A 24,285-nucleotide genomic window follows, 5' to 3' on the forward strand; every position below is an offset into this window, starting at 1 on the left:
CGTTATTTCAATAGTTTTTATTCATTTATAAATCCTAGGATCCGCTCCTATACAGGTGCGCTAAGCCTTGATCACTACTGTAAACAAAACATTCATCTCGCCGAAAATGTTCACGATTCCGCTAAACTGAGAAAGTTTACACATGATTTATCATCTCATAAGAGACATCAGCCCTGTACAATGCAAAAATGATCGAATTGAAGGGGAAAATTCAGGAGTTATTGATGTGAAAAATTCAGGAGTTATTATGTCGCCCCGAACGAAGTCGGGGACGACATATTGATATTGTACGCATGTTTTTTTTATCCAGGCTGTTTCTCGGAGATGGCTGGGGCAATCTTCCTGAAACTTTCCTCAAAGGACGATCACTGGTTGTAGTTGTGCAGTGAGGTCGTTCAGTTCCAATATGTCTACCGTTGCCATGGAAACCTGTAAAAAGCGACAAATTTTGTCCGAGAGTGTTCTCTCTGGTCCCTTAAACGTTCGTCATGAAACTCTTTTTATTTTAATGATTAGTATCTGTAGTTGTGCGCCTTGCATTTAAAATTTTCAAATAATCGATTATTGCCATGGAAACCAGGGGAATGTTAAAATTCTTTAATATCGATTTTCTCAATAACTACTCAAGAAATCGTTTTGAAACTTTCAATGTTAATTCCTTGCAATGTGTCAAAGTGATTTTTACTTTTAAAATAATTGTAATGAGTCGCTCACAGTTGTCATAGAAACGAAACAGAAAAAAAGGTTAAGATGTACACATGTGTTCTCCAAGGTCAAGGTCAAAGGGTCAAAGTTCTTCGTGTCCAATAAAAGTTCTTTTCACAAGGATTACATATTTAAAATACCAAAGCCCTAGCCCTTACCGTTCAAACGTAAGGTACTATGTTCAAGACGACCCCCCCCCCCTTTTGAAGCGCACTGCCAGTTAGAATACACATATCTAACATATACAACTTACAAGTAACGTTTTAAAAGTTTCATTCATAAAATTCAGTTCTCCTGATGTGATTTCATAGTTTGCCAACCTTCATTCTTCTTCTGTCTTGTCTCTAGATTTTATAATTATTTTATTTTATCAATATATAAAAAAAAACCATTGTCAACTGCATTTATTAGTATTTCGCATTTTTTTTTGTATATCTATTAATTGTATATTATTAATTTCATTAGATAGTGCAAGTATATATTAGAAAATTGGTACGTTATTTCAATAGTTTTTATTCATTTATAAATCCTAGGATCCGCTCCTATACAGGTGCGCTAAGCCTTGATCACTACTGTAAACAAAACATTCATCTCGCCGAAAATGTTCACGATTCCGCTAAACTGAGAAAGTTTACACATGATTTATCATCTCATAAGAGACATCAGCCCTGTACAATGCAAAAATGATCGAATTGAAGGGGAAAATTCAGGAGTTATTGATGTGAAAAATTCAGGAGTTATTATGTCGCCCCGAACGAAGTCGGGGACGACATATTGATATTGTACGCATGTTTTTTTTATCCAGGCTGTTTCTCGGAGATGGCTGGGGCAATCTTCCTGAAACTTTCCTCAAAGGACGATCACTGGTTGTAGTTGTGCAGTGAGGTCGTTCAGTTCCAATATGTCTACCGTTGCCATGGAAACCTGTAAAAAGCGACAAATTTTGTCCGAGAGTGTTCTCTCTGGTCCCTTAAACGTTCGTCATGAAACTCTTTTTATTTTAATGATTAGTATCTGTAGTTGTGCGCCTTGCATTTAAAATTTTCAAATAATCGATTATTGCCATGGAAACCAGGGGAATGTTAAAATTCTTTAATATCGATTTTCTCAATAACTACTCAAGAAATCGTTTTGAAACTTTCAATGTTAATTCCTTGCAATGTGTCAAAGTGATTTTTACTTTTAAAATAATTGTAATGAGTCGCTCACAGTTGTCATAGAAACGAAACAGAAAAAAAGGTTAAGATGTACACATGTGTTCTCCAAGGTCAAGGTCAAAGGGTCAAAGTTCTTCGTGTCCAATAAAAGTTCTTTTCACAAGGATTACATATTTAAAATACCAAAGCCCTAGCCCTTACCGTTCAAACGTAAGGTACTATGTTCAAGACGACCCCCCCCCCTTTTGAAGCGCACTGCCAGTTAGAATACACATATCTAACATATACAACTTACAAGTAACGTTTTAAAAGTTTCATTCATAAAATTCAGTTCTCCTGATGTGATTTCATAGTTTGCCAACCTTCATTCTTCTTCTGTCTTGTCTCTAGATTTTATAATTATTTTATTTTATCAATATATAAAAAAAAACCATTGTCAACTGCATTTATTAGTATTTCGCATTTTTTTTTGTATATCTATTAATTGTATATTATTAATTTCATTAGATAGTGCAAGTATATATTAGAAAATTGGTACGTTATTTCAATAGTTTTTATTCATTTATAAATCCTAGGATCCGCTCCTATACAGGTGCGCTAAGCCTTGATCACTACTGTAAACAAAACATTCATCTCGCCGAAAATGTTCACGATTCCGCTAAACTGAGAAAGTTTACACATGATTTATCATCTCATAAGAGACATCAGCCCTGTACTATGCAAAAATGATCGAATTGAAGGGGAAATGTCAGATTCGTTTTCCGGCAGAACCCCTAAAAAGGAAAGTGAATTTTCAGAGTTCTCACTGGCGTTATAATACACAAAATAATTCGGCTGATCTTCTTAAAAAATTACATTTGCCAAGCTTTATTGGTAGGAAAAAAATACTGCCAATTAACAAGTATGAGGCTCAGTTCAGTACATCTGCCCAATTTCTTTTATGCTAGTCTGCAAATTTAGGAACTTGTAATTATTTCCTGCACTACTTTCTTCTCCTACCGATTCTAAAAATAAGATGGGATGTACCCAATTAAGGTCTTCCGTTTCCAACGGAAAGGACTGATACGACTCGATGGTTGTCCAAGCTTAGCTAATGGACCATTGTTTTAGTGATGATAAAAATGAAAGTCTTGTCCAGTACGGGGCGACATATGCTATTGCTTGCAATAGCAGACTTTCTAGTTATTTTTATTCTTTTTTCTTCTTACAAAATTTGTGCAGACGATTTCTCGGAGATGGCTCGTTTGATTTAGTTCAAATTTTCACAGTCGATGTCTTGTCATCTGAAGTTAATTCCGGCAAATTATTTTTTGGAAATTCACTTCTGGTCGGGAGTTATCGCCCTTTGATCAAAATTTTGAGGACCTCCTTGTCTGTGATGGAACTCAAAAACGGCTCAAGCTAGAAAGCTGAAATTTTAAGTGATGATAGAGGACATGTTGCCACGTTGCAACATGGTCAGGATATTTTCCGGAGGTGCCTAGTATGGAAGCTCGGTAGGGGTCAAAATTTAGGACACGTTTTATGAGTGATTTTTTGAGACATTTTGTATCATATTTTTTAAAATATAAATATTTTGTTAAGACATACTGAACAACATTTGTGCAAAATGTCAAGATCTTTCATATTATATCAAAAAAAATGTGCTGACTCATCAAATTAAGGGCTGAAAGGGGCAAACAGTTTTTATTCAATAACTTTTTAGAAGTCAATATTTTGTTATACATTACTGAAGCAAAGATCTTTATCTCAACCATCTACAACTTAATATTATAGTTTTTATGTCGTATGGTACATAATTAGGGGCCACAAGGGGCCAGAATGCTAAATCTTTGATGCTTTATATCTCGAAAGGGAGAAATATTTTGATAAGCAATATTGAACAAAAGTTGTTCAAAATAATGTTCTAAACAATATGCAACCTTTCATTTTTTGCTAAACGTCCCCATTAAGGAGTTGAAGGGTTGGCCCCTAAATATTTCTTTTTCTAATATCTCAAAAACGAAAAGGAATTTCTGAACAATTGTTGAACACAAAATGTTTAAAATCTTAAGATCTTTAAGATGAGATCTCAAAAAAGGGGCTGGGCAGTAAAATTAGGGGCCAAGAGGGGCCAAAAGTCTTCAATCGATAACTCTTTATCGGTTAATATTTTGTAATACATTACTGAAGCAAAGATGTTTATCTCAACCATCTACAATTATATATTATGATTTCCATGTTGTATGGTACATAATTAGGGGCCACAAGGGGCCAGAATGCTAAATCTTTGATGCTTAATATCTCGAAAGGGAGAAATATTTTGATAAGCAATATTGAACAAAAGTTGTTCAAAATAATGTTCTCAACAATATACAACCTTTCATTTTTTACTTAACGTCCCCATTAAGGAGTTGAAGGGTTGGCCCCTAAATATTTCTTTTTCTAATATCTCAAAAACGAAAAAGAATTTCTCAACAATTGTTGAACACAAAATGTTCAAAATCTTAAGATCTTTAAGACGAAATCCCGAAAAAGGGGCTGGGCACTCGATTTAGGGGCCGAGAGGGGCCAAAATCTTCAATCGATAACTCTTTTATCAGTTAATATTTTGTGATACATTACTGAAGCAAAGATGTTCATCTCAACCATCTACAACTATATATTATGATTTCCATGTCGTATGGTACATAATTAGGGGCCACAAGGGGCCAGAATGCTAAATTTTTGATGCTTTATATCTCGAAAGGGAGAAATATTTTGATAAGCAATATTGAACAAAAGTTGTTCAAAATAATATTCTAAACAATATGCAACCTTTCATTTTTTGCTAAACGTCCCCATTAAGGAGTTTAAGGGTTGGCCCCTAATTATATCTTTTTCTAATATCTCAAAAACGAAAAAGAATTTCTGAACAATTGTTGAACACAAAATGTTTAAAATCTTAAGATCTTTAAGATGAGATCCCGAAAAAGGGGCTGGGTACTCGAATTAGGGGCGGAGAGGGGCCAAAAGTCTTCAATCGATAACTGTTTATCGATTAATATTTTGTGATACATTACTGAAGCAAAGATGTTCATCTCAACCATCTACAACTATATATTATGATTTCCATGTCGTGTGGTACACAATTAGGGGCCACAAGGGGTCAGAAAGCTAAATCTTTGATGCTTTATATCTCGAAAGGGAGAAATATTTTGATTAGCAATTTTGAACAAAAGATGTTCAAAATAATGTTCTGAGCAATATGCAACCTTTTACTTTTTGCTTAACGTCCCCATTAGGGAGTTGAAGGATTGCCCCCTAATTATATTTTTTGCTAATAGCTAAAAAATGAATAAGAATTTCTGAACAGTTGTTGAACAAAAAATCTTCAAAATCTTAAGAGCTTTAAGATGATATTAAAAAAAGAGGGCCGATTCCTAAAATTAGGGGCCGTTAGGGGCAAAAGGCCGATTTTTTAGAGACTTTAATGTTCAATGTCTTTTTACAGATTGTGGTAAATCATTATTTTAGAATGAAAATCGCAATAAAAATCTTATCTCATCTCATCAAGAATTGGACGGAAGACCCACTCGTTGCTCGCAACGAGATCGTATCTAGTTATTATTGTTTTTTTTTTCTTACCGATTTTGTGCGCGCGATTTCTCGAGAACGGCTCGATCGATTTTCATGAAACTTTCAGGTCTAATAGAACATCAAAAAATCTAGATAAATATTTTTTTATTTTGATGACGTCACTTCCGGTTTGGAGATTTCTGCGATTTAAAGATTTTTAGACGGTCACTTTGTCCGGCAGTTTTCTTAAAAAGTACTCAACACAGAAGCATGAAATTTTCAGTGATGCTAGAGCAACCTTTGGAGAAGTGCACTAAGTATATCACAACTACCGGAAGTACGAAGCGCCGACGCTCGCTATAGCCCGAAAATAGTCCTATCAAGAATTTCAAAATTTTTAGCACCTTTTCTACAATAACTTTTTACCTAGAAATATTTTGTTAAAGCATGTAGAACAAAAAAGGTGTAGAATTTCAAGATCTTTCAAATGACATCTAGAAAAAAGGGCTGGCCCCTTAAATTAGGGGCCTGGAGGGGCCGAAAGTTTTTCCTTTATATCTCAAAAAGTCTTGAGAATTTGTGATACGTGAAAGAAGCAAAGTTGTTCAAAATGTCAAGTTCAATCTATTGTAATCGTCAAAATACGCCTGGCGTCGTCACTTCCGGCCAAACCGGAAGTAATCGGAAAACGCGTATTTTTGCCGTTCTTGACAGTTTTTTTTTGGGTAACATATGTCTCTGGAAGCATTAAAATTAATTATTCGTCCGTCGTCATCACTTCCGGTCAAACCGGAAGTAGCAGAAAATGGCTTATTTTGCATTTATTAATATGGATTTAGAGGATTCAAACCATTTTTGGGCGTTATTTCACATATTTATTAAATGAAAGCTACTTCCGGTCAAACAGGACGGAAGACCTACTCGTTGCTTTGCAACGAGCTTTGCTCTAGTTATTATTATTTTTGTTCTTCCTTGGAAAATTTTGTCCACGAGTGATATTGTAAACTACACATCCGACTTAGGTGAAACCTTTTTAGGGTTAGTAGGCATGTTATGTAGAGTTGCCAAACAAAGGTCATTTTGCGCGCACGTGCTTGCAAGAGCGCGCACGTGCATTAGGTGAAATTACCAATATAATGGATATTGCCGTAACTTTTCTATTTTTTGATGAAATTTTTTGAAACTCATAATGTAAAGATACATTAATAGTATAGATAAGATAGCATGGTCAAAATAGCAAGATTTCACGCGCATGCACGTGCGCTTTGCTCTGATTGGCTGAAACTAAAGTATCAATAAGTTTCTTGTTTCTTGTCATAATCCTTTGAAATTTTGAACATAGTCCTACATTATAATGATCTACAGCATGATATATAAGAATTTTCATGAAAGCATGCGCATGTGCGTGTGCTGCAAGCTGATTGGCTGAAACTTTAAATGGCTATATCTCCTTTGTTTTTTGACGAAATTCTTTGAAATTTAAAATATAGTCATGCATTGGGATATCCTACAAAATGATATAGAAAAAATATCATGAAATCACGCGCATGCACGTGTGCTGCAATTTGATTGGCTGAAACTTTAAATTGCTATTTCTCCTTTGTTTTTTGACGAAATTCTTTGAAATTTAAAATATAGTCATGCATTAGGATATCCTACAAAATGATATTGAAAAAAATCATGAAATTACGCGCATGCACGTGTGCTGCAATCTGATTGGCTGAAACTTTAAATGGCTATAACTCCCTTGTTTTTTAACCAAACATGATGGGATTTAGAACATAGATAGATGTAAGGAACTCCTACAAGAAGGTATGATCATCATGCACGTGCACGCACGTGCGTGCATTTGAAACGAGTATATCTAAAACTACTCTTGAAAGACAAGATGATATGGTCATAACGCACATGCATTCACATGCGCTTGGGTGCAATGCTAAAATTTGAATATAATTGGTATACTTCTGGGAAAACGTTGTTAAAGTCAAAAAAATGCACAGAGTTTGTCTTGTTTAATGAAGATTACAGGGAATATGGCACCGAAAGGGAGTTGGGGAGCGTTTGGGGAACATCTGTAACGGTTCCCGTTACAATTAGCACTAGTTAAAATGTCGATTTAAACATACGTATGTGTAGAAATTTTTTTTTATTATTTATTTATTTATTAATCTATTTATTTCTCCTTTGTTTATCTATTGTGTATTTATATTTATTTTTGACATTTAAAATTATAGAATAAAAGAATAATTTCAATACAAGGAAAAAACCGAAGGCATTCCGAATAAATCGTTCATCTTGCGTTCACCGTTCACTTTGCGCTCGCGTTCTGCGTTCACTCACCGTTCACACATCGTTCACTAAGTTGCGTGCACCGTTCGCACATCGTTCACTCACCGTTCGCTCTGCGTTCGTTCAGCGTTCGTTCACCGTTCGTTCAGCGTTCGTTCACCGTTCAGGTGGGAAAGTAGAACGTTTCAGGGACTGTATATATATATTCGTAAGCAATATATCAAAATCGTAATTTGTCATGTTTTGGTGGAATGACTGGTCAGATGATATAAGGAAATATTCAAATATAATATCGCACAAAATAAAAAAAAAAAAAGTTTTTAAACGGGAAACAAATACAAAAAAATTGGTAAACTAAGTTCTGAATTCACTTATTCCTTGATATAAGCTGGATGCGTGCTCACATCCTTCAAAGTAAGAAATTATTTTATTATTGTTTGGTAAATTATTTGAAGTTTTAATTAGGTAACCCAAGACAAAGTCGGGGACACATACATGTAATGCCATTATTTGACAGCAATGTGGTCCGCATAATTTCTGAAGCATGGCTCTGTCAATTTTTATGAAATCCCACTGTAATTAAACATGTAATCACTAGTTCAAAATGTGTGATCTTTCTTCAAAATAGCCAGTGAATGATGTCATGGAATCTAATAAAATGTGGTATTTTCTGTCTAATTTCATGCTTTTAATCAAATACTGTGTTATTTGAACGCCTCTTTCTATAAAAAAAAAAATAAGGCAAAATAAAAATTTGAATAGGATAGGCGGAAAATACTAGCAATTGAAGAGTAAAAATGATGTCACATGTATGTAACATTTTATAAGAATTTGCTAGTGAATCCGTCCTCCAAGTTTCTCGAAAAATGATCTGAACATACTTCCTGAGACTTCATTGAAATAATAATCATCGACTGTAGTAGGTGTGCAGTGTGGCAACGCACCTTGAAAAAATAACGCACTTTGAAAAAAAATTTTAAAGTGCGTTAAAATTGGGACAAAATCAACGCACTTTGAAAAAAACTTCAAAGTGCGTTAAATTTGGGACCAACTCAACACACTTTGTAAAATGGTAAGGCCCGCCTCATGAGTAGACTAGGGACCCATCTAGTGAACACATAATTCAATTTCACTGCATTTTATTTGAGTTTTGATCTAATAACCAGTTCATCTATGTTCCTTTGTTTACAATATGTCATTTTGGAACTATAGGAGTTGTTGTAAATATATCTGCATATTTACCCTGAGAAATATAATTCAGAAGTTCTTTCTTCATGCCTTTATTTCGTGGTTAAACTTCCTGACTTTGACATTGTATACAGCATTTTTATCATTTGTAGAATGGTTTTGTTAACATACTCTTTCCAAAAGTTTTGAAATCATGATTCAGCTTCCTGAGACGTCCTGTGTATTTTTCTTTAATTTGCCCTTGAATACTGGTTGTTTCTTTGCTTTTAATCCCTTCGAAATTTATTAGGACGACATTTAAACATTTCCCCACTGCTCCAAATTTAGACGTACCCAACACTTTTTTGCCATCGGTTGATCTTTTATGAGCCAGCACCTTCTGCGACACTAGACATAATTTTTTTGGTCCCCATAGAAGGACCGTTTTCAACGTTACTCGTTGGAATTTGAACCTGGGATTTAAAATTAGCCACTTCTTAACTCCAAAGCAAAATGCTCCAGAACCACTGCAAATCTCATGGCCCTCAAAAAAGTACATTGATCGTCTATAAGCTCTGAAGGCTGATGGAAGGTTTAAAAATATATACTCATATGTCTGGTCTTTGCGTATTTGAGAATCTTGTCTATTTTGTTCAATTCATATAAATGTAATGGCGTAAGATATTTCACAAGTTCAACTAATTAATAATTGTGAATTATATTTTGCTTTTAAACAGCATATGTACGATATTTAGCATTTTGTTCACAAATCGCTTTCCTTTAATTCTTTTTTATAAAGGCAATTTTCCATTAAATTTAAGAATGTATTTTCAAAGCTGCTGTCAGAAAATAAAATTGTTTACCTACCTACCGAACTAACTTGAAAATTTAAGGTCGGGTTAGGGGAAACATTTTTTTTATTTTTTATTTTAATTCCGGCCTCGGGTGTGTCTGGTCGACAGGTGATGCATTGTCAATCTTTGCGCCTATTCACACTTTGGAAATTTCAGGGGTATGTGTTTTTTGATCTGCTCAAACATTTGTTTTGTTGTTAGATTTCTAGAGATTGGCCATTTTTTTTGTTATTTTTACCCTTTTCCTTAAAATAATTTTAAAAAATACATTTTCAATTAATTAAGACTGATTCTATTTGAAATAATTTGTTCTCCTTCAAATTTGAAGATAGGTTAAATAGCTTCCGAAAAATGCACTTGCTCATATTTGTTGAATCATTTCTAATACTCTATTCAAATTCGATTACCCGTGACGCGATAATTAAGGAATACCAAACTCATAATTCTTTAAGATGATTCATTTTATTTTAGCATGTAATTAACTGAAATCCAAAAATAAAGTTGAGAAAAAAAAAACAAACAGTGACGAATTTACTTTGAATCTAAAAGAGACTATTGAAAGTCATAAATATCCGTCAGGGTACGAGAATGGAAAAGAAAGATACTATTCATTGATCGTAAAGAACTTGCGTGCTACACACAGGAATAAATGCATTCAGGGATAACACCCCTCTTGATATTTGATAAACTACAATCAATAAAGCCGAACCAGAACCCATTTATCTTGTGAATTATTTAAACTGTCTAAGGCGCAGCTAAGTTTCAGAAAATGTGCATTTTAAATCAGTATTCTTAAGGTAGAGTTATTAAAGCTCTTTATAATATTATATTACCTGCTCATAGTGAATATTTAAACGTAAATGAACTGTCGATAACTGCACATTGATTTGTCGACTTGTTCAGACACAAGAAAGTAAGTACTATATTCTTTCTGTGTTATTTTCTTTATTTTTTTTTAGCTCTACTGGTCAGAGACCAGAAGAGCTTATGCGATAGTAATGCGTCCGGCGTCCGTCCGTCCGTCCGTCTGTCTGTAAACAATTTTTCAAAATGCTACTCCTCCTACAGTTTTGGTCCGATTTCAATATAACTTAGCTCACAAGTAGACTACACTAAGATACATAATTCTGTGCATCAGTTTTTGATTTCGATGAATGGTGTTGCCATGGTTACTAAAAATAGAAATTTCTGTGAATTTCTTTCAAAATGCTACTCCTCCTATAGTTTTGGTCCAATTTCTACATAACTTTACTGACAAGTAGACTACACTAAGATACATAATTCTATGCATCGGTTTTTGATTTCAATGAACGGTGTTGTCATGGTTACTAAAAATAGAAATTTCTGTGAAATTCTTTCAAAATGCTACTCCTCCTACAGTATTGTTCTGATTTCAGTATATCTTGGCACACAAGTAGACTACACTAAGATACATAATTCTGTGCATCAGTTTTTGATTTCGATGAACGGTGTTGCCATGGTTACTAAAACTAGAAATTTCTGTGAAATTCTTTCAAAATGCTACTCCTCTAACAGTTTTGGTCCGATTTCAGTATAACTTGGCACACAAGTAGACTACACAAAGATACATAATTCTGTGCATCGGTTTTTGATTTCGATGAACGGTGTTGCCATTGCTACTAAAAATTGACATTTCTGTGAAATTCTTTCAAAATGCTACTCCTCCTACAGTTTTGGTCCGATTTCAATATAACTTGGCACACAAGTAGACTACACTAAGATACATAATTCTGTGCATCCGTTTTTATTTTGATGGGTGGCAACGATCATTTTTCTATTGATTGCTGTTTTGAAGTCTCAAGTCACAACTGCTACTTTTCTCTTCCTTTGTTTTAAGTATAAACCAGTAGAGCTACAGTCTCGACAGAGACTTCTGGTTTCCTTCTACAGTTATATGTTCATACTCATTGTGCTCCAAACTGGGTGTTAGGGATGTATGCTTAGGTTGGGAAAACATTACTTTTTCTAAACTCCGTATTCACTGAACTGTGTTAAGATTTTTCATTTAACATTCCAAGACATATATATCCTAATTACCAAATAATCTATGTATATGACGTTACGCACCGTGTTGGTGTCACATTTGGTAACGTTATAAATCACGTTTAACGTCATGTAAACGGAACGTAATATTACTCATATCAGTGAGCGACTTTTTAAAACTAAGCATGAAGGTATAAATGCATACGAAAGAGTTTTAACTCCATGGGTTTATATAGTTAACTTTTTCTGCATGTTGGAGTAAATAGAAATCTTCAGTAAATGACACAATTTGAAAAAAATGAAAGCATTATTGAAAAAAAAAATTACATTATTTGCATGTCAGTAAACATCAGTGATTACTGTTCTCTAATACTTCATCATCTTAGAAAATCTTTATACTATTTCTTTCTCGATGAATTCTTGTTGGAAAAGAAGTATCAACATGTCTATTTATAAAATCTAACAGTAAAAAGTCAATTTCTTTTCGAGTTTAAAGCTCTTTTATATTCATTTCTTTGTTCAAGGTTAAAAAAATGAAAAGAAACTGGAAGTTTATTGAGTAGAAATGTTTATTATGTGGCGTGAAAAAAGTTCATGTCAAATACATGCACACACAAAAGTATTCTTTACTATTTTAATTTTCTCTCTTTAAAGTTGTTAAAATTGCAGGTTTAAAATCAATTCTAAAAATATCTATACGCCATGGGATATCCATATATTATGCGTTGGATATCAATCTAGTGTGTTAAATCGACGCATTCCAGGATATTTTCATTTTCCTCTTCCGCTAGGTGAAGAATTTCATTTTGTATAGATATATTTTGGCAGATGTACAATACAGATGCGCTTGGAACCATGGCTACCGGGCGATTTATCAGATTATAGTCCAAGATCGAGTTTTCGTTTTTAGCAAAATATTTTCCGTTGATGAATGTTGACCCAGCAATAAAAGATCCACCCACTTGTCTGATTTGGCTTTCCATAAAGTTTTACTCTTTGTTGTGGCTTGTAAAAGGTAAAAGTCATTGTTATCATCCCCTGTGCACAGTACAGCAAACACTGTTCCCTCAGTAATAAAACCCAAGAGTGCTTCTTCTTCAGGATATTCCTCCTCCGAAATGTCAGAATTCTGATCTGTGGACTCCCTATATAATTTCATTTTTATTTCTTTGGAGAGTCCAACTTGAAGTAAATTTTTACACTTCTCCCTTTCTAGCTAGAATATAGAATTAAACAAAAAACTTTTTCTTAATTATGCAAGTGTATGTACAGTAGTGAAAGAGGGGTAAAGATATCTTATTAATCATTGTTGGAGGCTATCAATTGACTATTGATTCCATTTTTAACCATCGGCGGTTTACATGATAACGCTGTGGCAAACATTAGACCTATATGTGCGTAAACCATCTTTTAGGAAATGCGGAGGGTTTGACCGACGTCTTTTAACATGTATATTTTATACAATGTATAGAGAACGAATACACAAAAAAGAAAGTAATGTTAAGGATTTTTCATGCATACGCTTTGATTTAGTACAAAGAACCTAGCGCAGTCCGCAAATATCTTTAACATTTACGATAAAAACAAGCTAAGTTAATATCAGTTACTAAAGAGTTCGCTCCCATGCTGGTTCAATGATGCGTTTGAAAACTATATTTAGATTGACTGTACCAAGATTTTTAATTTTTAATCAAAAAGTGCAAGGGCACGGCGACAATCTAAAAAGTAGATTTATTTTATATTTTAAATTATTTATTTCACTGTATAGTTTTCAAAAAGTGATGCTCATTTCTTTGGATTCCTTTAGGTTATTTATAGTTTTCGATAAAGTTAGGGAAAATACCCTAATTTTTTCATATACTACTGTCTGTTTTAGCTGAATAACTTTAATATATTGGAAAACTAACTGAATGAGCATCACTTTTTAAAAAAACATAGATACATAGGAACAACCCTAAAACATTGTGCATTTAATTTTTTGTTTGCCTTGCCCTTGCACGTTTTGGTTGAATTTGATTTTTCCTTTTTTTGACCTAAAATCGGAGCCCACGTGACTTAAGAGGGTCACATGATGACAATAAATACCTATGTGAAAAACGTTGGACTTACTTTTCAAAATAACATAAAGCTATATCAACTAGATTATCTTGCTTAAGGTAGATCGCGGGTTTACTGTCTGCCTGAAAACATAGGCTAAAAATTTGTCAGCTAACTCTTCTCGTTTTGAAGTTTTCTTTCTGAAATTTTTTTGAGATTCGTCTGCGTAGTTAGATTGTAATTATAATTCAAATGCGCTAATGTTGATGAGAACAGATGACATTTTTTCAATGAAATATATAGTAAAATGTCCCTTTTCTGTCGGTATACGCATTTCAAAACCGTAATCATAAAATTAAAACGAAGCAGACGAATTTTATATTACTCTATACAATAAATGTGAAGTAAATTTGGAATCGATTTATTAAAAAAATTACTATGTGTTCTCGCTCAATTTCTTGCAAAAAAACTTTAAAGTTTTAGAATTTTTCATCAGAAGTGTTATATTTTCATTACGACGTTATATTACGTTGGTGCGACGTCATTATTTTCGTATGCGCATGACTCGAAAAAAATTGAATTCATAATCAACAATTCATTCAAAATAAAGCATGCAATCCGTGAATTCAATTTCCCGATATATTTCAATGTCATGTGTTCTCTTTTTTTCTTGCAATAAACGTACAAGGGTATAGGGGTGCAGAAAAATTATAACAAATGTACATGGGTGTAAGGAAAAAAAATCTTACCGGATTTTAGAACATTTTCAAACATATATTATTTTTGCATCATTTTTATCTTTTAATAAAATGTACCCGATTTTAAATCGGGAATATAGCAGCTGAATTAAAAGTAGCTCTATGACCTACATTGTATACATGTGTACTTCAGAGAATGAACTGATTTTGTTTATATCCCTGAATTAAAAGACGTCACTTTTCCCTTCGAAATGTCGTTAAGGCCATATCTTATCATTACTTAACCGATATATAGAATACTATAGAAAGGATAAAGTATACTATAGAACACAGGTCAGGTGATACTACAGAAATCATCACTACTAGATACTATTGTCGCCTCAATTAAAACGCCTGTTGTTGTTGATAGTACCCCCAACTGAAAATATATACGAGTAGCTGTGCCCCGAACTGAATTTGCTTCCTTAGGACCTGCAGCTCTTGCCTTGACACCCCACCCCCTCACAAAACACCACTTGCAGATGTAAGTCGAATCGCTAATTATTGTCATTAATAAAAAGGTATGAGTTATAGATGACAATTTATAGGACGTACATATTTTATTTGGTGATGTTACCTAAATCATTAACGTCTCTCCTGTTGATAAGTATTTAATTTACCCCCCCCCTCCCTGAAAAAAAAATCAGTAAGAGAAACTCATGTACAAATTATAGTTCATTGAACATATTGACGTACCATTTACTGTCCATTTCTCTCTTGTTTTGAAAATCTTTTACCTGTACTTAGCTCAGACAATATTGCTGCGCATAAAAATATACGCAGTACCCAATCTAGGCGTACATCATCACGAATGGATACCTTGTATAATGAGTTAGAGAAGGTAAAACAGTAGATTAGTATGGAGACTAAATTAAACAAACAAAACAAAATTCATAAAAGTGAAAAATAAATAAGAAAAAAAACTACAGGGGAGGCGCCATACACACCGGCAGTGGAACTGTTTTTGTATTGTATTAACAATTAGGCAATGATATTTTAAAAAGGTGTGTTCACACAACAGATATAAATATTAAAAAATACTTATAATGTAAAAGACAACCTTGATCAAAACATTTATTCTCAATACACACAAAAATATTTAAATTAATCAAACAACCTTTGATATATATTTCACTTTTAGCACTGCTGAAGATATTTTTTGCTTGCTAATTTGAACGCGGAAAGCTTTTTACGTCAAATCCTATTGTGACGTCAGCAAACCCGCGATCTACCTTAAAAAAATAAAACAGTTAAACATTAAGTGTATCGTATTCGCTGACTGTTTATAGAAAATGTTGCCTTCACTATACTGCGCAGGATAATGTATTTTAGTGTAGTCTACTTGTGTACCAAGTTATACTGAAATCAGACCAAAACTGCAGGGGGAGTAGCATTTTTAAAGAATTTCACAGAAATTTCTATGTTTAGTAACCATGGCAACACCGTTCATCGAAATCAATAACCGATAAAACGAATTATGTACCTTAGTGTAGTCTACCTGTGTGTCAAGTTATATTGATTTCAAATCAACATTTTAGGAGAAGTAGCGTTTTAAAAGTATTTCCCAAAAATCTATTTTTAGTAACCATGGTAACGCAACACTGTTAATTGAAACTAAAATCCAATACATAGAATTTTGAAAAAATTGTTTAAGGACGGAGAGACAGTCAGATACGTTATTGTAATGTGTTTTGTGGGTTCGAACACGGATGAAATATAGATAAAGAATTTTCCTTTACGTTACTTGACGTATTCAGCTGATTGGATTCAATATAATAACAAACACAATCAATAATAATTAACAACACGATGATTTAAACTTATCGTCTATGTACTTATAATTTTCCTAAGTTTGTTATCTCCTACTTCTAAGCCTTTGGTCTGACACTGTGTTTGAGCACTAGCTCCCAGACCCTTTAGTTTAAAACACTGGGTTTCCAACTCCCGTTTATAATATTTATTTACTCTTTATTAACCCGTAAGGATCTATGTTCCTCCAATGGTCCGTCTGCAGTACTTTGAGACACCGCAAATGAGAAAAACACAAATACCTTACCAATGAGACGTCCTCTTCTCTTGACGGCTTCTCCACAACTGAACACCGGGACTTGAATGAGCCCGCTTATATACTTTCCCAAGATCTGCTGAGTCAGATCTTGATCTTCTGAATGTTTGAAACATTGACTGGACATAGGAGATAACTTTTTATTGCTAAGACTAATTTTAACCCTGATTATATAATTATTAACTTGATAAAAGGAATTTCACTACAATTACCCATGCCTCCGAAACATATACGTCCCGCATATAAATAAATAAGATTCCTGATCATAAACTTCTTTTTTTTTTAGCTCTACTGGTCAGAGAACAGAAGAGCTTATGCGATAGTAATGCGTCCGGCGTCCGTCTGTCTGTCTGTCAACAATTTTTCAAAATGCTACTCTTCCTACAGTTTTGGTCTGATTTCAATATAACTTGGCATATAAGTAGACTACACTAAGATACATAATTCTGTGTATCGGTTTTTGATTTCAACGAACGGTGCTGGCGTTGTTACTAAAAATAGAAATTTCTGTGAAATTCTATCAAAATGCTACTCCTCCTTCAAATTTGGTCTGATTTCAATATAACTTTGCACACAAGTAGACTACACTAAGATACATAATTCTGTGTATCGGTTTTTGATTTCAACGAACGGTGTTGGCATTGTTACTAAAAATAGAAATTTCTGTGAAATTCTTTCAAAATGCTACTATTCCTACAGTTTTGGTCTGATTTCAATATAACTTTGCACACAAGTAGACTACACTAAGATACATAATTTTGTGTATCGGTTTTTGATTTGGACGAACGGTGTTGGCATTGTTACTAAAAATAGAAATTTTTGTGAATTTTTTTTCAAAATGCTACTCTTCCTACAAATTTGGTCTGATTTCAATATAACTTTGCACACCAGTAGACTACACTAAGATACATAATTCTGTATATCGGTTTTTGATTTCGACGAACGGTGTTGGCGTTGTTACTAAAAATAGAAATTTCTGTGAAATTCTTTCAAAATCCTACTCCTCCTACAAACTTGGTATGATTTAATATAATTTTGCACACAAGTAGACTACACTTACATACATAATTCTGTATATCGGTTTTTGATTTCGACGAACGGTGTTGGCGTTGTTACTAAAAATAGAAATTTCTGTAAAATTCTTTCAAAATGCTGCTCCTCCTACAAATTTGGTCTGATTATGTTCCCCAAACGAGGTTGGGGAACATATTGTTTTTACTCTGTTTCTTCTTCTTATTATTTTTCTTCTTCTTCTTCCTGGGTACTTTTTTGTCCCGTAATGATCTAGTAAACTACACATCCGACTTAGGTAAAACCTTTTTAGGGTCAGTAGGCATGTTATGTAGATTTGCGGAACAAAGGTCATTTTGCGTGCACGTGCTTGCAAGAGCGTGCACGTGCAACGTGAAATGACCGATTTAATTGATATTGGCGTAACTTTTTACATTTTTGATGAAATGTTTTGAATCTCATAATATAAGGATATATTAGTAGCATAGACAACATGACATGGTCAAAATAGGAAGATCTCACGCGCATGCACGTGCGCTTCGCTCTGATTGGCTGAAACTAAAGACTTAATATCTTTCTTGTTTTTTGACGAAATCCTTTAAAATTTTAAACCTAGCCATGCAATAGGATATTCTACAACATGGTATATAGCAATTATCATAAAAACACGTGCATGCACGTGCGATGCAATCTGATTGGCTTAAACTTTAAATAGCTATAACTCCCTTGGTTTTCAACCAAACAGGATGGGATTTGGAACATAGATAGATAAAATGGACTTCTACAAGAAGGTATGGTCACTATGCACATGCGTAGATGTGCGTGTGTGTGCGCTGCAATCTGATTGGCTTAAACTTTAAACAGCTATAACTCCCTTGGTTTCAAACCAAACGGGGTGGGATTTAGAACATAGATAGATGTAAAGGACCTCTACAAGAAGGTATGGTCACCATGTTCATGTATGCACGTGCGTGCACGTGAAATGAGTAAAATCAAAAATACACTTGAATGAGCGTATTTTTTAATGCTTTTGGATTAAATACTTTAATATTGTGTAGACAAGATGATATGGTCATTACGCACACAGGCGCGGATCCACAAATTTTTTCCAGGGGGGGTCCACCCAGTCAAAAAAAATCCCAGAAATTTCTTGACAAGCAAAAAAAAAAAGTTAACTCGCCCAAACGTGAAAAACCTATTTCGTGGGGGGGGGGGGTAGTTTCTGACTTCTATTGCCTCAAATCTTTCATTTTTCATACCCATTTCACACATATTCATGTTAACCAGGGGGGTCACCGTTTTCCGGGGGGGGGGGGGTTTAAAGGTGACTTTTCTCTTGCTTTAATATATACATTTTTTAACCGTGGAAATTCCAGGGGGGTCCTGACCCCCCCCCCCTCTAGATCCGTGCATGGCACATGCATTCACACGCGTGCAATGCTCAAATTTGAATGAACTTGGTATACTTTTGGGTTAACGTTTTAAAGTCTCAAATGCATAGAGTTTTTCTTACCTAATGAAGCTTACAGGGAATATGGCACCAAAAGGGTGTTGGGGAGCGTTTGGGGAACATCTGTAACGGTTCCCGTTACAATTAGCCCTAGTTTCATTATAACTTTGCACACAAGTAGACTACACCAAGATAAATAATTCTATATATCGGTTTTTGATTTGGACAAACGGTGTTGGCGTTGTTTCTAAAAATAGAAATTTCTGTGAAATTCTTTCAAAATGCTACTCCTCCTACAGTTTTGGTCTGATTTCAATATAACTTGGCACACAAGTAGACTGCACTAAGATACATAATTCTGTATATCGGTTTTTTATTTCCACGACTGTGTTGGCGTTGCTATTAAAAATAGAAATTTCTGTGAAATTCTTTCAAAATGTTACTCCTCCTTCAAATTTGGTCTGATTTCAATATAACTTTACACACAAGTAGACTACACTAAGATACATAATTCTGTATATCGGTTTTTGATTTGGACGAACGGTGTTGGCGTTGTTACTAAAAATAGAAATTTCTGTAAAATTCTTTCCAAATGCTACTCCTCCTACAGTTTTGGTATGATTTCAATATAACTTGGCACACAAGTAGACTTCACTAAGGTACATAATTCTTATATCCGTTGACTTCAATGAACATTATTACCTTGGTTAATAAAGATAGCAATTTCTGTTACTCTCAAAATGCTACTTCAAATACAGTTTTAGTCTGATTATAATATAATGTGGCATGCAAGTACACTACACTAAGAACACAAAGAGACTTATTCAAGGATCATTACTCTCTTTTTTGCTAGGGTAAAGTTTCAATTCCCAACTGCTTAAGCAGTTTCCTCTTCCTTTGCTATAAGTACAAACCAGGAGAGCTTCAGTCTCGACAGAGACTTCTGGTTTTATTTTGATACACCAGATAACAGGTTACAGTCATATTAATAAACGCACCAAAACTTAAATATATTATCATATTATTTTCATGTTTTCTTAAAAATGCTATTTGCCTCTTTCTTCACTTTTTTTTTCGCCATCACCAATTATCAACAAGTCATCAATCACTAATCATAAAAGAATTCCTCTTCTTCGACGATCTCCTCGAATCTTCTTGTCATCCTTGACGTAGGTAGATGTTTTCTTGTGAAACTTCCTTTTCTTCACAAGGTTTCGTGACTTTTCTTAAAAGTCAGTTTGTGTGCTTGTGGATTGATGTGACTTAAACCCGAAACGGGTTTACTGACATGTCTTTCTCAGGCATGCGTTCAGGCGTCTTTCTCTTCGGAGCGAATACAGGCAAGGGGGCTGTGGCTTTCCTCACTGTTCTACCTTCCTCCAACAGACTGTTATTGTTTTCTTCCCCACTTTTCTTGTTTGTCTGGTCAACCTGTGATACAGAATTATGTCCATTTTCTCCTGATGATATTTCCTGCTCCTTTTCTTCATCTTCACTACTGTCGCTACTACTGTTGTCAGAGCTACTATCATTAGAGATCTCTCTGATCAAATCACCAGGATCTTGATCTAGCCATTCCTTGTCTACTTAGCTTTCCTTCTCGATCGGGACTTCATCTTTATTATGAAATTTTCTCTCATGGCGTTGTAGGTAAGAGCTCTTCTTAAAGAGTTTGCTACAGGTCTTACATGGGAACCTTCCTCCATTGCATCTCAGCAGATGTTCCCGCCATCTATTATCCAGAACTTCAACTGCACACAAGGGACACTTGCTGCTTGACTTGGCTTTCGTGAACTTGGTGTTCGGCATTTTCTACAAATAAAAAAATCTTCGCTTATTTTCATCGAAAATATTTATTTTCAAATAAAATTTCAATCTAACTAAGATCTGCCTCATAATCTTGCAACCATTTTGGTTGTTTTCTAACAAGTTTCTGTCTAGCATCTGGATTTAACTCTTCCACAACATCAATATCATGATGTTCAACTAGATCTGTATCTTCTGATTCTATATCGTTTGATTCAAAACCTTTAATTATTGTATCTTCAAAGCTTAGAGTTTGAGACCTCTTTTTCCGCATTCTGTCGCAATGGATTATTTGTTTTTCTCCTTTTCTGCCACATGAAACTGCATACAGCACATCAGACCATTGCTCCAGCACTTCATATGGTCCGCGCCAAAACGAAGTAAGTTTCGGAGAACAGCCAATCTTTTTCTGAGGAAAGAAAACAAAAACTTTATCTCCAGGTTTAAACTTCTCCCATGACAATTTCATATCATGGTACTTTTTTTGTCTGTTCACCGCAGTTTCTAAATTCTCCCGCACGAAACTGTGTGCTTTTCTAATTTCTCCCAAAGACTCCAAGCCCAGTGGTTAGGACTTTCTTCTTTCATAGTCTCAGGCATCTCATAAATCAAGTCTACTGGAAGTGATGTTTCCCTACCGAGCATAAGCATGCATGTTGGGTGTGAACCCCGTGGACTTATGTTCGGCAGATCGGTATGCCATCCTGACATAGGGAATATGCGTGTCCCAATCTCTTTGATTTTCTTGCACGTATGCACTTAGCATGGCTGTCAGGATTCGATTGAACCTCTCTACCATCCCATCGGACTGTGGATGGTAGGGAGTAGTTTTTGTCTTTTAGATGTTTAGAAGCCTACACATCTCTGTAAAGAGCTCACTTTCGTATTGTCTTCCCTGATCTGAATGAATTATTCTGGGTGTCCCGAATCTTGTAATTACTTCTTCTACGATCAATTTTGCTACAGTTTTAGCCTCCATGTTAGGCATTGGGAACGCCTCCGTCCATTTTGAGAAGTAATCAGAAATTACCAAAATATATCTAGTCCCATTCTCTGTCATAGGCAACTCTCCAAGAATATCAGTTGCTATGCGGTCCGTAGGCATGTCAGAAGGTACAATTTCCATGGGTGACACCTTCTTCTTATTAGGGTTTTTCCGCATAGTACAAGCATCACAGTCTGTAACATATTGCCTTACATCTTATTGCAAGCCCGGCCAATAATATCTTTGGCGAAATCGAGCTAAAGTTTTATGAACTCCTAGGTGTCCAGACGTTCTATAATCATGACAATGTCTTAGAATATTGCGCCTCTCAAATAAAGGTATAACTAGTAGCATATCTTCATTTGTTTCTAACACAGTCCAGCGCCTACAAAGTATACCATTCATTACAGCTAGTCTGTGCCACTGGCTCCAAAGTGATCGAAGAAAGTAACCTTTACTTCTTATGTCTTCAAACACAGGCCTCCTGTTGTTCTCAAGCCATGACTTCACAAGAGAGATGTCTTTGTCCTGTTCTTGCATTTCCAACAACGTCATACTGATAGTGTCTTTTTTTCTCAAACACAGATCGAAGTTGCATTGGCTCCAGTTCTTGTTTTCGTCATCTTGCTCGAACAAGAATCGTTCCCACATTGTTTACATGGTATTCTACTTAGTGCATCATCGTTTTTATGTAATCTTCCTGGTCTATCTTGTACTTCAATCTCATACGTAGATAGCGTTTCTATCCATATTGCTAGGTGACCTTCTGCATCTTTCTTGTTCAACGGCCATCCTAATGAGCTATGATCTGTTCGAACAAGAAAAAGCTTCCCGTAATTCAGATAATGTCTGAAGTACTTGACAAAGTTCACTATCGCCAATAGCTCTTTACGTGTCACACAATATTTACGTTCAGCCTTTGTCAAGCATCGACTTGAATAGCTTATAACCCTTTCTTCTCTGTCATGTACTTGGGACAAAATAGCTCCTACAGCCACATCACTGGCATCTGTATCAAGTATAAATGGTTTGGAAAAATCAGGGTGTGAAAGCATGGGTGCTTTTATTAGTTTTGCACTCAAAATCTCAAACGCTTCCTGACATTCCTCAGACCATAAAAATCCTTTGCCTTTCTGTGTCAGCACATGGATTGGTTTAGCTAATACAGCAAAATTTTGCACAAACTTCCTGTAGTACATGTAACTACAGAATCCAAAAGAAAAGATCTCAGTTCAGTCACATTGTTCGGACGAGGCCATTTCCGAATGACTTCTGTCTTCTTCGGGTCAGTTGATATTCCTTGCTCAGACACTACATGTCCGAGGTATTCAACCTTTCGCGCAAACAATATGCATTTCTTAGCCTTGAGTTTTAGACCTGCAGCTGCGAGTTTCTCAAACACCCTTGACAAATTCCTGTTCATTGCTTCAAAAGTCTTAGCATATACTATAATATCGTCGAGGTAAATTAGACATATGTCCCACTGCAAGCCTCTTAGTGTGGTCTTCATCAACCTCTCAAACGTGGCAGGAGTGTTACATAACCCAAATGGCATCACGTTAAAATGATATAGGCCATTACGAGTTACGAACGCTGTTTTGGGCTTATCCTTCGGGTCCATTTCAATCTGCCAATACCCAGAGTGTAGGTCGAGAGTTGAAAACCATTTGCACCCTGCAGGTTGGTCTATGGTTTCATCGATGCGTGGCATTGGATAAGCATCTTTTTCTGTGATAGCGTTTAGTCGTCGATAGTCCACACAGAACCTAGTGGAACCATCCTTCTTCTTGACTAAAACAATCCTAGAAGCCAAAGGACTGTTGGAAGGCTCTATGACATTTTTTACCAACATATCTTGTACATGTTTGTCTACTTCAGCATTCATTTGCTCAGGCAGTCTTCTTGGCACTTCTTTGATAGGTCTATTGTCACCTGTATTAATAGTATGTTTTGTCAGACCTGTCCTTCCTACATCTTTGACAGACTTGGTTAATAAATGGGCATACTTTATGAACAATGACTTTACATATTTTGCTTGTTTCTTACTCAGGTTTGAGCTTGTCTTCGTGAATAATGATTTAAGATGCTCCGACAAATTATCAGAGGATTCCGATTCTCTTAATTCGCCCTCAATTACATCCTCTATAGGCGAAAGCTCTCCAACCGTCGTTCCGAATGTATGGTAACATTACTTTTTGATGGATTAAACAGCCTTACTGGGACGTTTGAACCTCCTTTGACCAAAGTTCGTCCAACCAGTCCTCTGTCAGAATTAAGAAAAGTTGATGATTCAACTACCCCAATGTCTAAATTAAACCCCTCATTGTCTGGCACAGTTACTTTTCCTATTGTCACCACTTCTGTTTTAGATGGCAATGTCATTGTTCCTGAGGCTACTATCCTAAAGCACCCAATTTTTCCTTCAAACTCTAAAGAGTGGGACTCGTCCCCCTAGTTTCAGACTTTTATTGCATAAATCTA

The sequence above is a fragment of the Saccostrea cucullata genome, unplaced genomic scaffold, assembly GCF_032062105.1.
Source record: "Saccostrea cucullata isolate Sc308-1 unplaced genomic scaffold, CSIRO_AGI_Scuc_v1 ctg4821, whole genome shotgun sequence".
In the NCBI taxonomy this organism is placed as follows: domain Eukaryota; kingdom Metazoa; phylum Mollusca; class Bivalvia; order Ostreida; family Ostreidae; genus Saccostrea; species Saccostrea cuccullata.